Genomic DNA, 18,473 nt, shown 5'->3' on the forward strand with positions numbered 1-18,473 from the left:
CTGCCAGCTACCACCACGCTGCGCCGTCCGTTTCAACGGACACCACCGCGGAGGCCCCCACTTCGGCAGCTTCCACCGACGACAGTGCCAGCTGCCCGTCGACAGGCGACACCGACGAGAGTGCCGGCACCTTCTACTTGCCAACCGCAAGTATGATTGGCTCCGACTGTACGTCCTCCCGCACGGACGCGACCGCCTCACCCGCGGCAAGTCCTATCCGCCCGGAGAGCCCCTTGCTTTCGTCGACGGAAGCCTGCTCGTCGCCTCCGCTCAACACCGCACCAGACGAGGGTCCGTGCGCGACTGCGACTCCCGGCTATCTCGAGGATGCCGCCGACGGCCCCGCTTCCAACCACAGCCGGCCGAGAACGCCTACCCCAGTTGCTGAGGGAACAGGGCAGCACTTCCTCAGGAAGTCTCCGCTGCCGCCCGCGACCGCTAAGGACTCGCAAGCCTGCCAGCCCGCAGCGGAAAAGCCGAAAAACGCCGCAAGAAGACGACGCCGATTCCGACGGTTCGTCGACTTTGAGCCGCATTCCCCACCCGTTGACGGCCGCGTTACTCACGATACCGCCGTCACTATCCTCTACCGGCCCATCGAGCGCAGAGCCACGTTCCTGGCTCTCTCGCGAGGCAGTGTCGCCGCTCAGCTATCCGCCGTGCCGGGCGTGAGGCGTGTCCGTGTCAACTTCCGTCGCAACGTGGTGGCTGTGGACGTGACACGCGGTGCCGACTCGGCGCCCCTTCTCGAGGTGTGCGTCATTGGTGACGTGGCGGTGCGCTCGAAGGCACTGCACAGCAACTCCTGTGTGGGTGTCATTTATGGGGTCGACCCTTCTTTCGACGCCCGCACAGTGAGCGAAAACCTGGAGGCACCCGTCGCGGTGCTGTCGTGCTCGCGGAGTGGCGCAAGCGTCACCGTCACTTTCGTCGGGAGCGTCGCGCCTCCGAACGTGCGACTTTTCAAGCAGCTACGCGCCGTTCGTGCCCGACTTCCCCGACCACTTCAGTGCGACCGCTGCGGCGTTTTCGGCCATGCCGGCGCCACCTGTTTCCGCGACGCCCGCTGCCTCCGCTGCGGTGACTCGCATCCTACAGGAGACTGCCCCGCTGAGAAGCCACGCTGCGTAAATTGCGGTGGTCGACACCTTTCAACAGAGCCGAGCTGTCCCGAGTGGCAGCGCGAGAGGAAGGCGGCCGTGTTGTTGTCTTCGTCTGAGCGGCCCCTTTCGAGAAAAACAGCGCTTGAGCTGGCCGGCGCCACATCGTACGAGCCGCATACAGCCGCTCCGCCGACGTCTGCTCGCACGCCGCAGGGCCGATCCTACAGTGACGCCCTTCGTGGCCGCAACACGCAGACGGCCGCCCCTGAGCCGTTACGCGGCCCACAAACCGCTCCGAGCAGCGACCCCAGGGAAGCGCTCATAGCCGCTCTCGCGGCTGCACTCCGTGCCCTGCTCGTTCAGTGCCCAGCTATCGACGGCAACGTGCGACAGATGTGCGACGCGGCTCTCGCCGCGCAGGAAGCTCTGCTTCACCACAACTAGGCGCGCCACTGCGCCACATAAGCGAAGGCTGCGAACTCGCCCACGCGTGTTGTTCGGGCCGCCGCCGCCGCATCTATTACCCCCTTCTTTCCATTCCCTCTCCCTCTTGTGCAGTGCGGTTGAGGTGTCCTCATCTGAGAGACAGTTACTGCGCTGCACTTTACCCCAATTTTCCTTCCAACAAGAATCTCTCCGGAGGAGCGAAACGGTGGGATCGCGCGTTCGGTCGCTTCGCGCCCGCCGTTTCCCGCCAATTCAGGCCCAGCAGTCAGATGTCTGGTCAGCTGCCGTTTGTTCGTTCGTTTGTTCGTTTGTTCTTTCACCGCAGGTGGAAAGCCTCTTCCATCGATCTCCAATTACACCTGTCCTATGCCAGCTAACACCATCCTATACTTGCGAATTTTCTAAATTCATCACGCCACCTAGTTCCCTTATTGACTGCGTTCCCTTCGAAACGTTCGTGCCAGAATTTCTGCAAAAATAAAGAAGGCAGTTCGTGTGCGCGTTGTTGCCAGCGCCTTTTTCACTTGTCTACCTGATTTCCGAGCCTTTTTTTTTATTGAAACGAAAATAAGAGAAAGAGACGTAATCACCTTATAATGGTGACGGCTACTCCTTTTCGCATAGCGGAAACAACAATATCAAAAAATACATGTAAGAAAGCCTTTGTTCTTTTGTAACCTGGGAAATTCCCAAGCGCCGGAAGCTTGTCTGAATGGCGGCGTAATGTGACCGGGGCATAAAAGGAGTGCGGTACGCGTTCATCGGCTTAGTAGCCATCGGAGAGGTGCTATACTGCCGCTGGATACACGTTGTATCGATCCGGAAAGACTGACGCTCGGTTAACTCGCCACATTTTCTTGTGTTTTCTTTTCTCTGTCTTTCTTTTGGGCGCCATCTTCCTTACATTTCCCTACGCAGTTCCCCTCTTCCACCACCTAAATTAACCATGCTAGCGTGTGTAGACGCGAATAAACACGCCTAGTTACTATGGCGCATGGTTCATTTGCATCAGAGAGCCGACGTTGAAATTTCGTCATATTGCTTCGGCGCCGGCACTCCTGTAGTCGATACGAGTTCAGAAATGTTCATGGCTAACACTTGAGTGCGTTGTAAGGTAACTTATGGTTTAATATTACAGCGACGCTGTACGTAGCTACCCTCCGGCGGGGGTTAATGCCCCTCCGTCTACGCGTCGCATCGACACGAAAAAATTTTTGTCTTCAGTTTCTCGCGAATTCTTTGTAGATCTCAGACTAACGTAGGCATCTTGGAAAAAAATTAAGCTGAAGTTGGCCGCTAGGACGAACCTATCATTACGCCGAGTTTCATCTACTTCTCATAATTAGTTCACAGTGAAGTTCTAAACGTTACAGAATTCCTGTCCGCTATCAGTACGCGGCGTCTACGGCGGGAGTATGGCTACAAAAAACGGAAGGACGCCACCCCTGCGGGTCGATCGAAACAACTGCAGCGGGCTGAAATAGGTTTGCAGAGCAGTACCCCTGCAGGCCAATCATAACAGGGGCTGCATTTTTCGTTAGTCATACCCATATGAAGAAAACAGGCAATGAAGCCGGAACTAGCATACGGGGAAATTATTTGTTACGTTTATTTTAAATGTAGAAGCAATAACGAAAAGGGATATGAGTGTGGACGAAAAGAACTTGCCGCACGTGGGAGCCAGACATATTTCTCATTACGCGCGCAAGGAAAACAGTTTTATTCAGTATTGACAAAAAGCCTGAAGTACAAAAACGTTACTGCAGTTCGGTCACAGCACGGCAGTTTGGATTGAATATGTTTTAAAGTAGGGCAACTCAGAGTAAGGCGCAGAATGATTTCTCGCTCGGAGTCATTAGACACTGCTATGTTGAGAATGAAGTTTTTCCACAGCGAAGTCATACGTCATATGATTCTGCTATGATAGAACAAAGCGGGGACCATGGAACAGAAATAGGAGATTAAGGGAAAAGCTCCAAGAGGCTTTCAGCACTGCCTGTTGTGCGAGCTCGCATCGGTGCAACTTGACCAAGCCTAAACGCTGAAATGCTGATTAACTTCCCCGTCTCCTAACCAACAGAGGCTGCGAGCGAGCGCAGAAGGAGCGGGATCTTTCAATAAAACCATTGGACCACGTCGGATTACCCCCGTATTCAGAAATGCAACTTAAGTCGAAGCCCGTGCTTGGCTTGATTAGGATGACGCCTGGCGTTGACGTGCCCAAAGACGCTCATTGCGTTTCCATCGGCGCGTTCATGATTGGCGTCACTTAGATCAAGTTAAGCATGGGCTTCAACTTAAGTTGCATTTCTGAATACGGGGGTTAGAGTCGACTGTTTACCAGTGCTTGTCTTGCGCCCGAGCGATCGTAGTGCCAGACTCGAGCGTACGTTTCGCTCGTAATTTGCCTGTCCTGCCACTTCATCTGCAGAAGTCATCAGAGATTCGAGCTCTGATTTTATCTCTCGGTAGCATCGAAAGCGTGCCTTGTATCGTCGCTCTTACTGACCAAACATTACGCGGATAAGGATCAACGATAATCGAATAGCAGCTGCTCGTCCCCTCTCAACATGTTTTAGGAGAAGGGCTAGTACAATTACATGCATTTCTAAAAAGAAAAATGACGCACTCTACTTATAATTTCGGCTGAGAGTCATTGAACAATTCAAGGAATTAACTAAATTGATTTTGCTTGAGCTAAATTTTTTTTTTCAATAGATGGAATATATCTGTGCCTCTACACTTTTGCTGACAGAATTGGTGGGTACTGTGAGTGGCAATGATGGCAATAATGGTCCAGTGAGAGTTGCTTAATCCGCGAGTTGAATGTCATCGGTGAATCTGACGGAGGCGAGCAAGTGCGCCCGCCTTGAAGCCCTTCGCATCGTCGTGGAAGCGGCGGAGCTCCTGCGGCTTGCAGCACCGGCCCCGTCAGAGTTGTTACGTGCTGTGGACGCGCTATTACATTTACGGACTGTCCTGAAGCACGTCGACGGTCAGGTGCCAGACTGCATAATTCATGACTACAACCGAGCAGGAAAGGATTTCCGCGAGGCGCTCGAAATCGAGGAGCAAGTGAGCCATGTGACCACACTGTACGAGCCCCCAGTAGCATTGAGTACGAAGATTCTGTGCCGGCTTCACTGCCAAAGGACACGCATGCACCGAAGCAGCTCCCATCTCAGCGGCTGTCTATGACAGTGGCCACAGAAGCAACATCAAAGCAGGATTATCTACGAGGATCTTGACGTGCAGCTATAGCAAGGAGGACGACCTGCCTCTTGCGGCAGCAACATCATTGGTAGTCTGGGTTACAACAAAGATGCCCTGTGCCGCAGAAAGCGTTCCTGTGTTTGATACATACTGTTAGACTCTGTCGCTGTGTCAAGGGAGTTGGCCGAGAGAGCACTGCGTCCAGCGCCAGCCGATAGCCACGAGCACGCCACGACAAGGTGACACTTGCACTGCAATTCTCATGGAACCGGAAGTACTGCAGCGGAAAATGCTCCAAACGGAACTCCTGAAGGCGAAACGGCAAACGCGCGAGTAGCAGCAGGATATTCTTTACTTAATGAGCATTGATGTTGGAGGCTGTGCTAACATCCGAGCAGCGTCCGAAAATTATGTGCTTCGAAAAGACGTTGAAGAGCCGACTGCAGCAACCAACACAATCAGTATGATTCAACCTGCTCGCTTGCTGTCGCACGAACAGTCACTAGTCGACAACTCGAGTGAGCCAACTAAACGAGCCAGATGCAAGAATCGGAACGGATACACGAAGGCCTCGGGACTTGATAGGCTTATGAGTGCACGCAGGTGGATTGGCAACTCGCAGTTAAAAAAAAGAAGAGTGAAAATTCCACGCAAATCAAGACAGCGACTAGCTGAACTTAAAGCAACGCGACGCACCATATTCACTGCGTGCAGGTTACCGCTTTCTCTCTAATGGAAAGAGCCGAAATAAGAAGCGACAAAACAAAAACAGACAGGCAATGATCATGACACTCTCATGCAGCATTTGAACGCCGTCTTCTTGCAGGACTGTTAGAAGGAATTTGCACAGACACTTGAAGTATCACTGGAAAAGAAAGTCTTTACTCAGATCGTCACTTGACCGTAGACACCGATAGATCAACTGCATTCGTGGGTCCTCATCGATGACTTCGATAGATCTCTTCCACGCGTCTTCATGGACACTTATGTACAGTTGGACGCGACGTAGCGCGTTAGACACGATGGCAGCCGACGACTAACTAAAGCTGTCACGGATGCTGCAAGCAAACCTGCTGTCCTCGTACGTCGTTACCTTCTTCAAAACGATGAGAGGCGCTCCCACCTTTCCTCGTCATCAGGCAGACGGACAGATGGAGCATTTTGTCTTAAACCGGGAGTCATTGATGGCTCAACCTCTATAAGGGGGTAGAGAGCTCAAATGCCTACAGCAGCGAATCTCAGTGTGCACCATAGCAGTGGAACGCCGTATTGCCACTAAGCTACAGCGATGGCTCTTTAATACATAGTCAACGATATAGTTAGACGTCCATGTTACGCTGAGCCCGTTTATGCGATTTGTAGCTTGCTGCTTGCTTTGACCACCGACGCCACCGGATTGCAGTCCTCACGCTTACGCTGTGAAATACCCTTTTCACTGCGTGGCTGTGCCGCATTCATTTGCATGCGTATAGAAACCTCAATGCGGAGAGTTTAGAAACCGCTCCTGCACGTGGGCACGATTACTCAAAAAAGCTCACGAGCACATTCTCGAGGCTCCCCTATTTTCTTTGTGCATGTACTTTTTTCGCAACGTTCTGAATTGCTTGCAAGACTGCTTTCTATGTGCCCATAGCGTGGTCGCTATTACAGTGTTTTATGTGAGTTCTCTTTGAAGATCCTACAAATATCCACATTGAAGACGAATTTATGTTTTGTTTCGTTCATTCATGTCATGTATACCGCGTCTCTCTTCGAGGAGCTGTCTCTGGCTCAGATTGAAGATGCAGTTTCAATCACAATGCCAAGCGTAGGTGCCATAGCTGCCGGCTTTATCTTATGCGCAACGAGACATTACACTGTTCCTCGCAGTTTCGGGTGGAGTAAATATTCACAGATACGCACGTGCAATCTCCTTTCGTAAAACAAACTTATTCAGTTATAATTCTAGCCGGAGTTGTCTTTGATTGTGGAGCTGGCTCTGCCCTCTCTATTGTGCCTTATTCTCTATCAGTGCTTTCTCTATCACTTTATTGATCTTGTGCTTGTAGCTGGCTCCGGCTGCTCATTTTCTTTAACTTAATAGTTGTGCTCAGAACGATAGTCATAGTAGGCGCAATAATTATAAAAAGTATGCAAAGGAACTCCCATCATTTGTAAAATCACACCATTCTACGCCTGATCTCACTAGTCGCTGCAGTACTCGTATAACACCTGTACTTACCACAGTCTCGATTTACTTCCCATTGCCCAACTAAACCATTTTCATTTAGGGGCGTTTATATATTGCGAGTATGCAGTAGTCAAATTTCCACTCACTCCATACCACAGTCAGACCTACCTGTCTCCAACATAACAAAATTTGCACATGAATGCAACCTATTGCTGCCCAGAGGTCTCACTAAATATAAAAAGTAAAGCTTTCTTCACAGGCGCACCTCTTTGGAATTCACCAACCGTTTTTATATAATCATTCCATAAGTGTTTTTTTTTTCTTTTCGTCGTGCTCTTAAGAAACATTTGATTATTGGACTATAAGAATCGTTTTTCACTTTTGTTACTGTTCTCTAGAAAAATAATCATCACAGTAGTTATTATATCTATCAATCTTTATTTTCTTTCGTGTTTTCTTATTCCTTTCTTGTTTGTTCATACTCTTGACCTACGTTATCACGGTTATAGCGTCGCATACTTGCTAGTGTATAATATTTCCTGTGTATTCTACTTGTCTGCAAATTATGCACTGAACTTGAGAATCTTCTTTTACGAGGACCTCTAGATGTTTCTTCCGCAGGGCCTCCTTCTATAACACTTCAAAGCATGTGTACTGCACTGTGTCGATCACTTCAAATAAAATCCTTCAAAGTTCATGTAGGCAAAGTGTAGATGTTACAAAAAGAAAAAATATTGTTGGCCAGTTGCCAATGAGGCAACTCACTGGAGTGCCACATTCCAAGCACAGCATTTGCGAACACGGACAAGAGTCACAGAAATTCGGACACAAGAAAACATGTAAACAAGTACACATGAGCGCGGCACCAGCCAGTTTTCCATCCTTATCTCGTACATATTAGCTAACAGCGGTGATAACGGGCAACCCCGGCGATGGAGAGACTGCATATCGCACCTTGAAGAAATCAATTACAAGGGACGTTCTGGATTAGTATTAAATTAAAAGGATACAAAAAGAAAGACACGGCCAATAAAGGGAACAGCGTAAACGCGCTGCTGTTTTCTGGCTCCTCCGTGTCTTTCATTGCACCTTTTTGATCCATCCTCTACAATGAACCAATTCGCTCAGCCACAGATTGTGTTAAGCGCATATATATATATTTTGTTTGTTCACTCTCGACGTTTCATTTCTCGCTTAGAGCACTCTCACTGAAACTATTCACGCCCTTAAGTCCCTTCCCCCTAAAAAAAGTTATATATATATATACCAATGACTAGCGTTCCAGTTGTCCATCCCCAAAGCTTGCGTCGTTTTGTAATTGCCTTCCACGTGGCACAGGTTATAAATGCATATTAATGTTGTCGTCGAGAACACCGTGTCCAACGCCCGTTATTTCGCTGGCTATTGGCAGAAGTGTATCCCAACGTGCACTAAATCGCTGGAGAATTTCCATCATGTGAATGTTCCTTGAATATGGCAAAAGTCCACGGGTCAGTCTCTCTTGTCGCGGCTACAACAATTGTGGCGTAAGAACGATCTGACATTTAGATTGCGTTTTGGTATTGACTAGAAGCAAAACGCTTATAGCAAAAAGGAAGCACACACGATAGCGCTGACAGCGTGGCAAAATCGTAATTTCAGAACTACAAGCCGGAGTAGAATTTGCGTGACATTTCTGTGTGCTGCTTTCCATGCTTAATTTCACTCTCTGAGACAAGAGAGAACCAGGAACGTTCTCTGTTACGTATTTTGCGCGCTGAATAAAAAAAGAAGAAACCGTTATACGCTAATAATTGTTTCTGCCAATGCCTTTGAACCAGCAGATAAGTAGAACATGGTCGTCGCAATTACATTTCTTTGTGATTTACTTAACGTCAGCGTCGCCTCATGGCGCTCGCAGCGCTGCTGCGCACATCTTGGGAACCGCAGTGCTCCAGCATTCCGTAAGCTGCACTGCGTTTACGTACTCTCTAATAGTTTTGTGCTTTGTATATCTAATCCTATTCATGAGTATTTCGGGTGTCAGTCCTGTAAGTGATCCCTAGAGAAATCACAACGATTCGAAGACTTCACTCTCGAGCGCCCAGTCAACGTCATATCATTTGACGTCGCCGTAATTAGAATGAGTGTCATTTTGGGGTCCTCGAGAATACTGCCTCTTCCCAACAGTCACTGCTGATCTTCATTGCCTCGAGACAGTTGCCCCGTCTGCGGAAGAAAAAAGAAAGCAGAAACTGTGTGTCACACACAAAAAGACAGATAGCTAAGGCCCAGGGCACGTCGCTTTACTGTGCATTTGTTATTGCCGGAACTCGATTACGTCTGATGCTATCCGATCTCGCCGTACGCATTACTTGAGCTCTTGGCCTTGCGCGTTCCATTACCAAATTTTCTATAGATTGCGTCGCGTCTCGTCTTTCCAAGTAGCGTTACTGCCAATGTCAGCACCATGTCCAGCGCACAGTTATCCCTTGACTGGCCTTGTGACAGCTTCCGTCTTGATTTCTGTACCGGAACGGAAGGCGGCGCTCCCGAGACCTGTAATTGACGTATAGCGTGCCCAGGAATGAACCGAAGTTCTTTCTTTTGCTTTACTCTGGCCGCTTGGCTACTGAGAGAACTGTTTTATTTTCTTTGCAAGAGAACATTTGGGGCGAGGGAGGAGGAGAATTGCCGGTGGCAACGTGCTACTCGGGCAAAAGCAAAGGAACGGAAGAAAGCACTGTGGAAAACAAACGAATAAAAGACAAGTAAATGTAATTATTCGTGTTTAGTTCCTTTGTAACATTCGTTAATTACGTTTCGTATTATCGAAGTAGAATCTCTTGGCCTGGGAAGCGACGTGCGATTGACACATGACCTTGACATTTATATTAACGTAAGGCAAGATTGTCGCGAGTATTGCGACACTGCACTGACAATATCATGTACTTAATTTAATGTACGCTTCATTTTAATCGTCACTTTAACAAATTGCATTGTGCTGCCGTCCAATTGTGACTCTTCGACATGGTGCACTATGTGACGTTGTATATCTCCGTATGTGACCTGGACAAAGTGTGTATCGATGCGGTGCCTTGATAATTTGACAGCGCCCACACAGTCATCTAATGTTCATTTGTCTGTCCTTTACTTCTTTTCTTTCTTTTCTCTCATCTTGCTTAGCTCTTCCCCCACTCCCCCCCCCCCCCCCCCTTTTCTTTTTTGAGCTTGCGACAAGTGCATTCTCAGGCTGTGTGCCCCTCTTGGTGGCAGTTGCCAGCCTGCTCTTTCCCTATCTCCCTCTCTGTGAATGTATATGTGTGTTTTCTTATCGAATAATAATAACACAGCAACTACTGCTCATTAAATATTGAGCGAGAGTTCTGCGAAATTGCGTTATGTGTTCCGCTGATACCTTGTAATATCATTTCGATCAAACCACTAAGGACTCTAGAGAGGTAAATTTCAACGCTATTTGGAGAAGTTAGCCTGGCTACACACCCGGCATGTTATTCCAGATGAGATCATGAGGCAGGAAAGAAAAGGAGTGATAAAAAAAAAAAACGCACAGAAACACACACACTGTAGCCCAAAAGCACTAAAACAACGGCTATTTATAAAGTCTCGCTCGCGCTTCGGTTGTCTTTCCTGTCTTTTGCGCGCTCTCCTAGTGACATTTCCGTTGTGCCGTATTGCTCGGGGCCCTTATAATGAACTTATTCGTATACCACGGTAGCGACAACGGCTCATGCCGTTGCCAGGAGCGGTCGCACGATCCGCTTGCTCGCGAACTGCATTTGGCTCTCGCATTACGCTCAGAGAAATAACGTTGTGAGCACGCCTTACCCTGATTTGCGTGTGCATCGCTGTGAATTCTTAAAGAGTCAACCTCCCGTTCATGACTGCTGCATACTGGCGGCGCACGCATCACGCGCGAAGTACCAGTTTACCTATGCGACCTGGCGTTTGTTGAAGGTTTAGGCATTCACTCCAGTGCGACTATGTGTTACAGGTTATTTATGTCCTACGATACTGCTCATGCATGCTTGCGCGTATGCATGCATGCCAGCCCACACGCGTAAACAGACGCGCTCGCTCGCACACAAGCCAAAATGCAAACACTCAAGCACAATCACGCACAAGTGTTCGCACACGCGCGTGCCAATGTCCGCTCACGCATGCATGCATGCACACACGCGTAGCTGCTTGGAGCCAGTTTTCCGAAAAGAGCGCTGCAACATCCACTTCTCCTTAATTTTCTTTTCGCAGCCTACCACGTAGCAGGGAATCGCAGGGAGAATTTTGAATTCTGCAGCGTCGACTTCGGGACTCGGTGGAGTGCGCCTTTTCGCGGCTTCCTTGTTCAAAAGGCTTTCACGAGCAGAGGAGCACGCATACAGGTTCACTACAATAATTCGTATTTGCCAACGGACGTGCTGAATTTATTAAAAGGTACCAAGCCCGCTGTCTGAGTCACGGATCTAACTTCCCGCTATTTAGTGCGCTTTATAGGAACACTGCATTGACAAAGCACAGCCATCTTGCGCACAGCAGCAACACCACTTTTCGAATCGATTCTATGCTCACTCAGATCGACGCTTCAGTTCCTTGACTCCTCTGGCTAGACAGCAGCTCTTCCATTCGACTGAAGAATGACTGCGCTTCACCAGTGCTCATGAACTGTTACTCTAGTGAGGGGTTTCTTGAGAAGGCACCTCCACTCCAGTTAGTTTGAGTAGCTACCAATTTAGTCATCAGGTACCTGTTGCGATTAAGGTGTAAAGTCATTGTGCCGTGAGGTTGTAGCAACCGCGCCTCATCGCAATTGATGCTATCCTTAAGCCGTGGGAAATTCGTGTCCCGCTGACCTCTTTCCCACTGCGTCAATGTGCTATTTAGCTTTATATGCTCAACTTTTTAGGTGGTTTTTAATCAAAGCAAGATTTTTGTTGTTTTGTTCTTACGTCTGCCGGCATGCACAAACATGTCTTTTTCAGCATTATGTGCGTTACATTCTGCCTTCTAGTACATAAACATGCGTCATGGTACGCGCCTTAAGCTGCAGAATATTCTTAGACCGTTGCGGTGACCTGCGTCTGCTTTGCGCAATACTAAGGCAGTTCTGACAATTCCTGCGGTTAGCAGGTTTAAATTAAATTCTGCAAACTGCCCAGCAAATGTGTTTGGTGCGCTAGTTCTTGTTTGTTTATTTGTTTACTTTTGTCGCCGTAGAAACTATACGCACACTCGAGACACGCGTTCGCGTTATTGGTGGCACAGCCGCCTTGCTGTCCTGGTATCGACGGCGCATGCGGGGCCCACGCGTGGTCGATTAGACGGTCTCCAGAGACGCCCCGCGCGTTTGGCTGAAAGAAGCGACGATGCCAAGTGTACGCACCGTCGCGCTCCGCTCAATCGGCTCTGCCGGCGCCAGGACTAGTTGCGTTCTGGCTTCCGCTGCTGGCACGAGTCACGGTGCTGTTTCTTTTGCGCAGGAGTAGTAGACTTGCGTGCTGTGTCCCGTCATATCGTCTCCGCGTGTTGTTAGACTGAGCTCAAGGGTAACGTTAAATCTTGCTATTGCTCTCAATGGAGGCTTTTGCGCGCTTGGCGAAGGCTAAACTGGCAGCTCAGCCTTCAAGCTAGACTGCCAGTTTTAAAGCGACGCTTTCTTAGTGAACCCTCCCAGACTCTACTGACCGTGGCTGCTCCATTATTCTCCAAAAAGGTTTAATTTCTTTTCAGCACTCCTCAGCGATCAGTGATATCTCCATTACTTTTCAACATTGCAACGATGAAACTACATGGCAGACTGTGCGGTATCGCGGGACTCGACCATGCCATTTACGTGGACGACATATTATATTCCGGGTCACAGCAGGCTCTACGAGGGAACAACAATACGCCTTACAGGAAGGCGTCGATCGCACGGAGACGCATATCGAAAGCGTGCGGCCTCTCATTTGCGCCTGAAAATTCAGACCTGCTTGTACTGCGCAGAAGAACGACAGGTACTCGACAACCGCCTTCAACGCTTGACCCTGAAGTAGAAGTTATTGACACCATCATTCCATCGGATGATGCTCTGCGCGTACTGAGGCTAGTTCTCCAAATTGACTGAGCGGGTTCCGCCGCCCGACCCAAGCTTCAAGGTACCGTCACTCAAGTCGGACATCTGCTGATACGAGGGGAGAACGAACGACACGGGCTCACGGAGGAAGACTCCCCAAAACTAATAAAAGCCCTAGACACCAGCCATATCATCTGCGGTAGCCCGTGTTTGGAACTCAAGTACGTGGAAAAGAAGTTGAACGTTTTCATCCGCCAAGCGCATAAACTTGCGCTGGAGCTCGTAGCAATGTCCTCAATAGAGAAGCTGCTCTAACTGGATGTTCACAACCTGTGGGAGGAGTTAGCGGAAGCTCACAGAGTCAGCGAAATCGAGCGACTCAAGCTAATGGAACCTGGCAGAGCCATCCTACGCCGATTTGGATATAGAGAAGGGATGGAGCGAAAAAACGAACGCAAGCACATACCTCTCCCAACACAGGGAGTGCGTCACCGTTGCTAATATATTTTGCAACATGCACCCGGTGTACCACAAGGCCAGACGAGACACAAGGATAAGAGCACTCAAGAAGGCGTATGAGAAAGCCGCCGCAACGAGATACGTTGACGCCGCTCAATACCCGAGCATACGGTACGCGTCACAGACAGAACAGGAAAAGAGGTTGGTGCTGCAACATTCAAACTGAGCGACACCGATTCGGCAGAAGAAGCACCGACTGCGCTCGCCACAACAACCTGTCAGAGATAAATGACAATTTCGATGGACCCACAAGCAGCGAGTAGTAATTTTCAGAAAGCTCGTATCTTTACAATGGCGCTCAATATACTACTCAAGCTACACAACCTACCAAACGTTCATGTCGTGTGGACGCCGGTACTCGATTCTCTTGTGGGGAACATAGCGGCTGATGCTGCAGCCCGAGGTCATACCAACCGGGCGTCCCCGAGAGGCGATCGTACTCCGACGCCCGTCCCAAAACGATACAGAGGCATTCTAGACCACTACAGATTAGACAGAAGGAAATACCCACCTCATCCCCCACCTAGTAGGAGGAGGCCGTGCAGCTACGAAGACTCCAATCAAATTCCTTCCCACACGCCACTTTGTTGCACTATCATCATCAATGGCTCATACCCCCGTAGGCTTTCATGCTCCCGTAACCAAGCAAAAATGCAATGGCTCATAGCCTCGTAAGGCAGAGTTTACAAGCACACAGCAAAGTGAAGCGAACAGTGCTTAACTTATTTCTAATCACGCATACAACATACGGAACAGCATGTCGAAAACTGTCATCATCAATGGCTCATACCCCCGTAAGCAAGCAGAAAATGCAATGACTCATAGTCCCGTAAGGTACATGACTACTCACTTTGCGTGAATTAGCTGCGATCACACTACCCCTGTTGTCGTTGTCGGTGATTTCAATGTGGATGTGGATGCACTGGCCCGCTCCTGCATGGGCCAGTGTGTCGGCCTGCAGTATGAATAAAAATTTTTTTTTTAATTTGTCGGTACCGAAAAGGGAGCAGCTTACGCGTTCAGTGTTTCCGGCATATTTCTTGTGATGCCACACCGGTCCGGTCCAACCGACCACCCAGTGACGTACGTGCATCAATTTGACATTATCGAAAAATGAGAATACAGTTGCGAGTGAAATAATGACCACCCATCAAGACAATAATTGAGTTAGTACCTTTGTTCGAAATTATGTGTCCCCTCCGTGTCGTGTACTAAGCAGCTTCGCTGGTTAAGCACCTTCACAGAATGAAGTGGCTCATGGCGCATGCTGCTCACGTCAGACAGATATTTTTTTTCTTGCCATTTCTCTATGGTTTTGCCGAAGAGGCGTGTGCATCCCATCTTCTAGCGCATGCGTGTGAAATAAGGTTCGCGCGAGAGCATGTGCGTACATACCAGCTACAATGAGACGGTTGAGGCAGGAATGGAACGTGAGAAATATTCGTCAACGTTAGCCCTGTCTTCGTCGTAGTTCACGCACCATTCTTTCCTCGACAAACATCGCCTTCGTCATGGTCACGTTACTCTGTCGACGTTTCACAGTGTGAATTCTCATGAACTGCTGTGTGAATTTCGCCATACATGGCGAAAGGGGCAACGCACGAATGTAATCATTGCATCGCATTAAAGCTGTGACCGGGTACGGTGCATGAAATAAACATTAGAGCCAATTACACATTGCGTAGATGTCAATAAATAACAGTACGCATCGCACTTGGTATTGTAGTAATTAGAGGGGCCCTGAACCACGTTTTATCGAAGTCGAGAATGCATTTGAAGTTAAAATTGACTATTTCAGAAATACTTTGCCGCAAAAAGTACTTCAATGCGTTCAATAGGAGCGGAGTTATTGACCATAAAACGTCCCCTACACAGTGTTTCCGCTCGCCCGCTCCTTCTTCAATGACTTGCGCTGCGAAAGCTACGGCGGAGCGCGGCGTGCCCATAACGCTCCGCCTACTGAACACCACTGTGGCACGCAGTTCGCAGTTGATTTTGTATGTTCACGTAGACGCCATTACTTCCGATTTTGGCATCTACGACGCATCAAACGTCGCTGTGCGGCAGTGCACTCAGTCAGCGGACTCGCTGCAGCACTCCGCAGCGGCCGCGGTATCCAGGCTACGAGCAGACCACTACTTTGTGCAGGACAGGGCGTGATTGCGCACTCACGCTAATATGCTCCAGTCTGGCCGTGCTACGCGGTACGGACCGGTATTTCCCTGCACCAGCTTGACTGACGAGTATAGCCGCGCCGAACATGCGCATTTCGAATCGCTATCAGTACCTCAATACGAAGCAAAGTCTGCCAAGGCGTCTAAGCAGGAGCGGCCAGGAGTGAGCACGCGCTGGCAAGCGCGCGTGTGGTCTCACCTTAGGTTACGCATGGCTCGAGGCTAGTTTAGTGTTCGAAATTATACGATACTAGACATACCCCATGGTTACGACACCGATAAGCAGGGTGGCCAAAGTTCAATTCCTACGCGGGTGGACATGACCGAGCGTGTGCCGACGACGATTGGCTTCTTCCGGAAGTACGTAACTATAATAAAATTTCGAAAGCAGATTTTCACTTACTTCAGCCTGTTTGTTAGACTGCGTCAATAAATATACACAGTAGCAGTAAAAAGAAGCGAAGTGATCCAAACACCCTTCTTGATTGATGTCAGCTATTGGTCAATAGCAGCCGTGTATGGGAATTTGCTATATTACGACAACAAGCGTCCAGAAAAGAGTGAGGAGCAAGCTTCTGTTGAAAAGAGGCTTTTCGGAAAAAAAGGTGACTTCGCGCTCCTCTTGCAAGCTCCACGTGCCGCACGCGGTTGCAAAATTTGGCTGTGATCTTGACCGCATCGTACGCTGTCCGCGTACTGGTTTTTTCACCAAGGGGTGGTCCAAGACCTGTTTAACTAACCGCTTCACGAAAGGTTTGCTTCACAGAGGCTCCAGAATGCGCGTGAAATCTGCTTAATTATTTTTCTCTAATCCATAGTTGTTTATTGCATCTGGACCCATCGCGATGGCTCAGTGGCTATGGCTTTCTACTGCTGAATACGAGGCCGCAGGTTCAATTCCTTGCTGTGGCGGCCGTTTTGATAAGGGCGAAATGCAAGAATGCGTGTGTACTGTTGTGTCTGGATGTAATTCTGGAGAAAAGGTGTTTCACAGGTAAGCGTGCAGGTATTGAATGCCATCCACGCTTCATCGCCTTTTCGACACCAAATAGCTGGCGACGAAAACAGCGTCACCTCAAGATAATTGACAAGCGATTGCGCATCGCGTCTTCGTCTGGTTCGACGACCCAGAGCTGACGAACGAGGCGACTTCTGGGACTTCAAACTCTAATGAGTCTTCGGCCATGTGCGTGTCTAAACGGCAACGTCGTTCTTTGTGTGTTTCCCGTGACGCACCAGTCCCGGGCCGGGCTACAACGGGGCCCGGCACCGTCTATTGACAGGCAGACAGAGAACCTCCATAGAAGGTGACCACAACCGCCGTATATTTTGGTAGCGGTGGCGACAGTCAAGACGAAAATCGTTACAAGCTGGACGTTATGGAGAGCCTACTAATTGCTGCAAAAGGTATACGCTGACGACTACGTGGGATTAGCGTTAACCCCAGTTTCGCATGAAATTACATTTTCGTTGGATCGACAGCGGGTGGAAAGTTGGACACTAGAGGTGGAATACGGAGTGGTGGTGAGACACCATGGATGGAATTTTGCGGAATGTGCGACAGTTCCGGTTGGCCGAGAACAAGGACATTGAATTCGCTCGACGAGTGAATGGGGAAAATTAACTGCTTGAAAAGCGGAGCTTGGGAGTGTTGCTGAGGGAATGCTCGGGCGTGTAAAGACTTCGGCATGCGCGGTGTGCTCCGAAAATCAAGGATCCGTTTTGGTAAACCATCATCATGCAAATTTGTACATAATACTTGTTTTCTCATTGCTGGCATTTCGCTTCGGACCTCTCTCCCGGCACCTGGCACGGCACCAGTCATGGAACTTTCGTGGTCGCTGGGACTCCTGACTTCACAGCAGTACTCAGATTTAGCGGCCTTTCAAGAAATCACAAGGGGTCAAAATCAATTCAGAGCCTTACAAACACGTCATGTCTCATAACCTCACTGTTACTTCGTGATGGCAAACCTAATGAATGAATGAATGAATGAATGAATGAATGAATGAATGAATTACACCTGATGTAACCAGGCCAAGTACTTTGTTATGAGAACACCGCTGGCTATTATAATTTTTGTTTTTACCACGCGTTATTTAGGTTTTCTGATGTATATTCTTTCTGCAGCTGTTCGTTGATAACTTTTATTATCCTCCATTTTTTTTCTAATTCCTTCCACTTCGTCACCGAATCCTTTCCGTGTTCGGAGAACCGCATTGCCCCAGCAGCCAGCACGCCAATATTCGACGCTCCGGAAGCGAACACCGTCCGATTTTATTGCGCAGCCCTTAGATCCTCATTACGTTGCTTTCCGTACCAGGCATTGAGAGTCAGCGTCGTTTTTTCGTCTGCTTCCCTTTTTTCACGTTTCCTGCCGCTACGCCATTACTTTCCTTTCCGTCGTGTAATTTGCTAGCGCACATCCTTTAGCGCTGGTGGGGCTGTTCATTAGTGGAAGTGCGGTTCCTTGAGTTCCGCTTCTTTGTTGATTGTTAATTTCTTTCCTACATCGCTTGCGCTACCTGGCGCAGAAAATTATATCGCCGTGGAGAAACTTCTCTAATTACATGAACCCTTTTGTCCTGATCGTGTCTGTTGTAGACCCTGTTGGCCCATTATTTCCCCAATATTTCTTAGTAAGGTGTGGTGAGTAAAACTTCACTGCCCTGGAAAAGTAGGATTGACTGGGATAGGGCAATGCCATATTACGCTAGATTGCGCACAGGCTGTTGGACTGCAGTATTATTCGTGGGAAAGACAAGTGTGGCGCTTGCTATAGGAGTGAGTTTGTC

At 48.9% G+C, this 18,473-nt stretch overlaps 1 long non-coding RNA gene across 1 annotated transcript in view; it reads right to left on the reverse strand.

Annotated features, from left to right (window-relative positions):
- Positions 1-8,201: 8,201 nt before the first annotated feature.
- The window catches only part of LOC129386956 (uncharacterized), a 150,478-nt gene continuing 140,206 nt past the window's right edge, over positions 8,202-18,473 (reverse strand). Inside the window, exons 2-3 of the long non-coding RNA XR_008614295.1 lie at positions 14,355-14,459; positions 8,202-9,141 (exon numbers count right to left, since the gene is read on the reverse strand). This is a non-coding gene — a long non-coding RNA (uncharacterized lncRNA). The remainder of the gene's footprint in view (positions 9,142-14,354; positions 14,460-18,473) is intronic.

Source organism: Dermacentor andersoni, chromosome 11 (assembly GCF_023375885.2).
Source record: "Dermacentor andersoni chromosome 11, qqDerAnde1_hic_scaffold, whole genome shotgun sequence".
Taxonomy (NCBI): Eukaryota; Metazoa; Arthropoda; class Arachnida; order Ixodida; family Ixodidae; genus Dermacentor; species Dermacentor andersoni.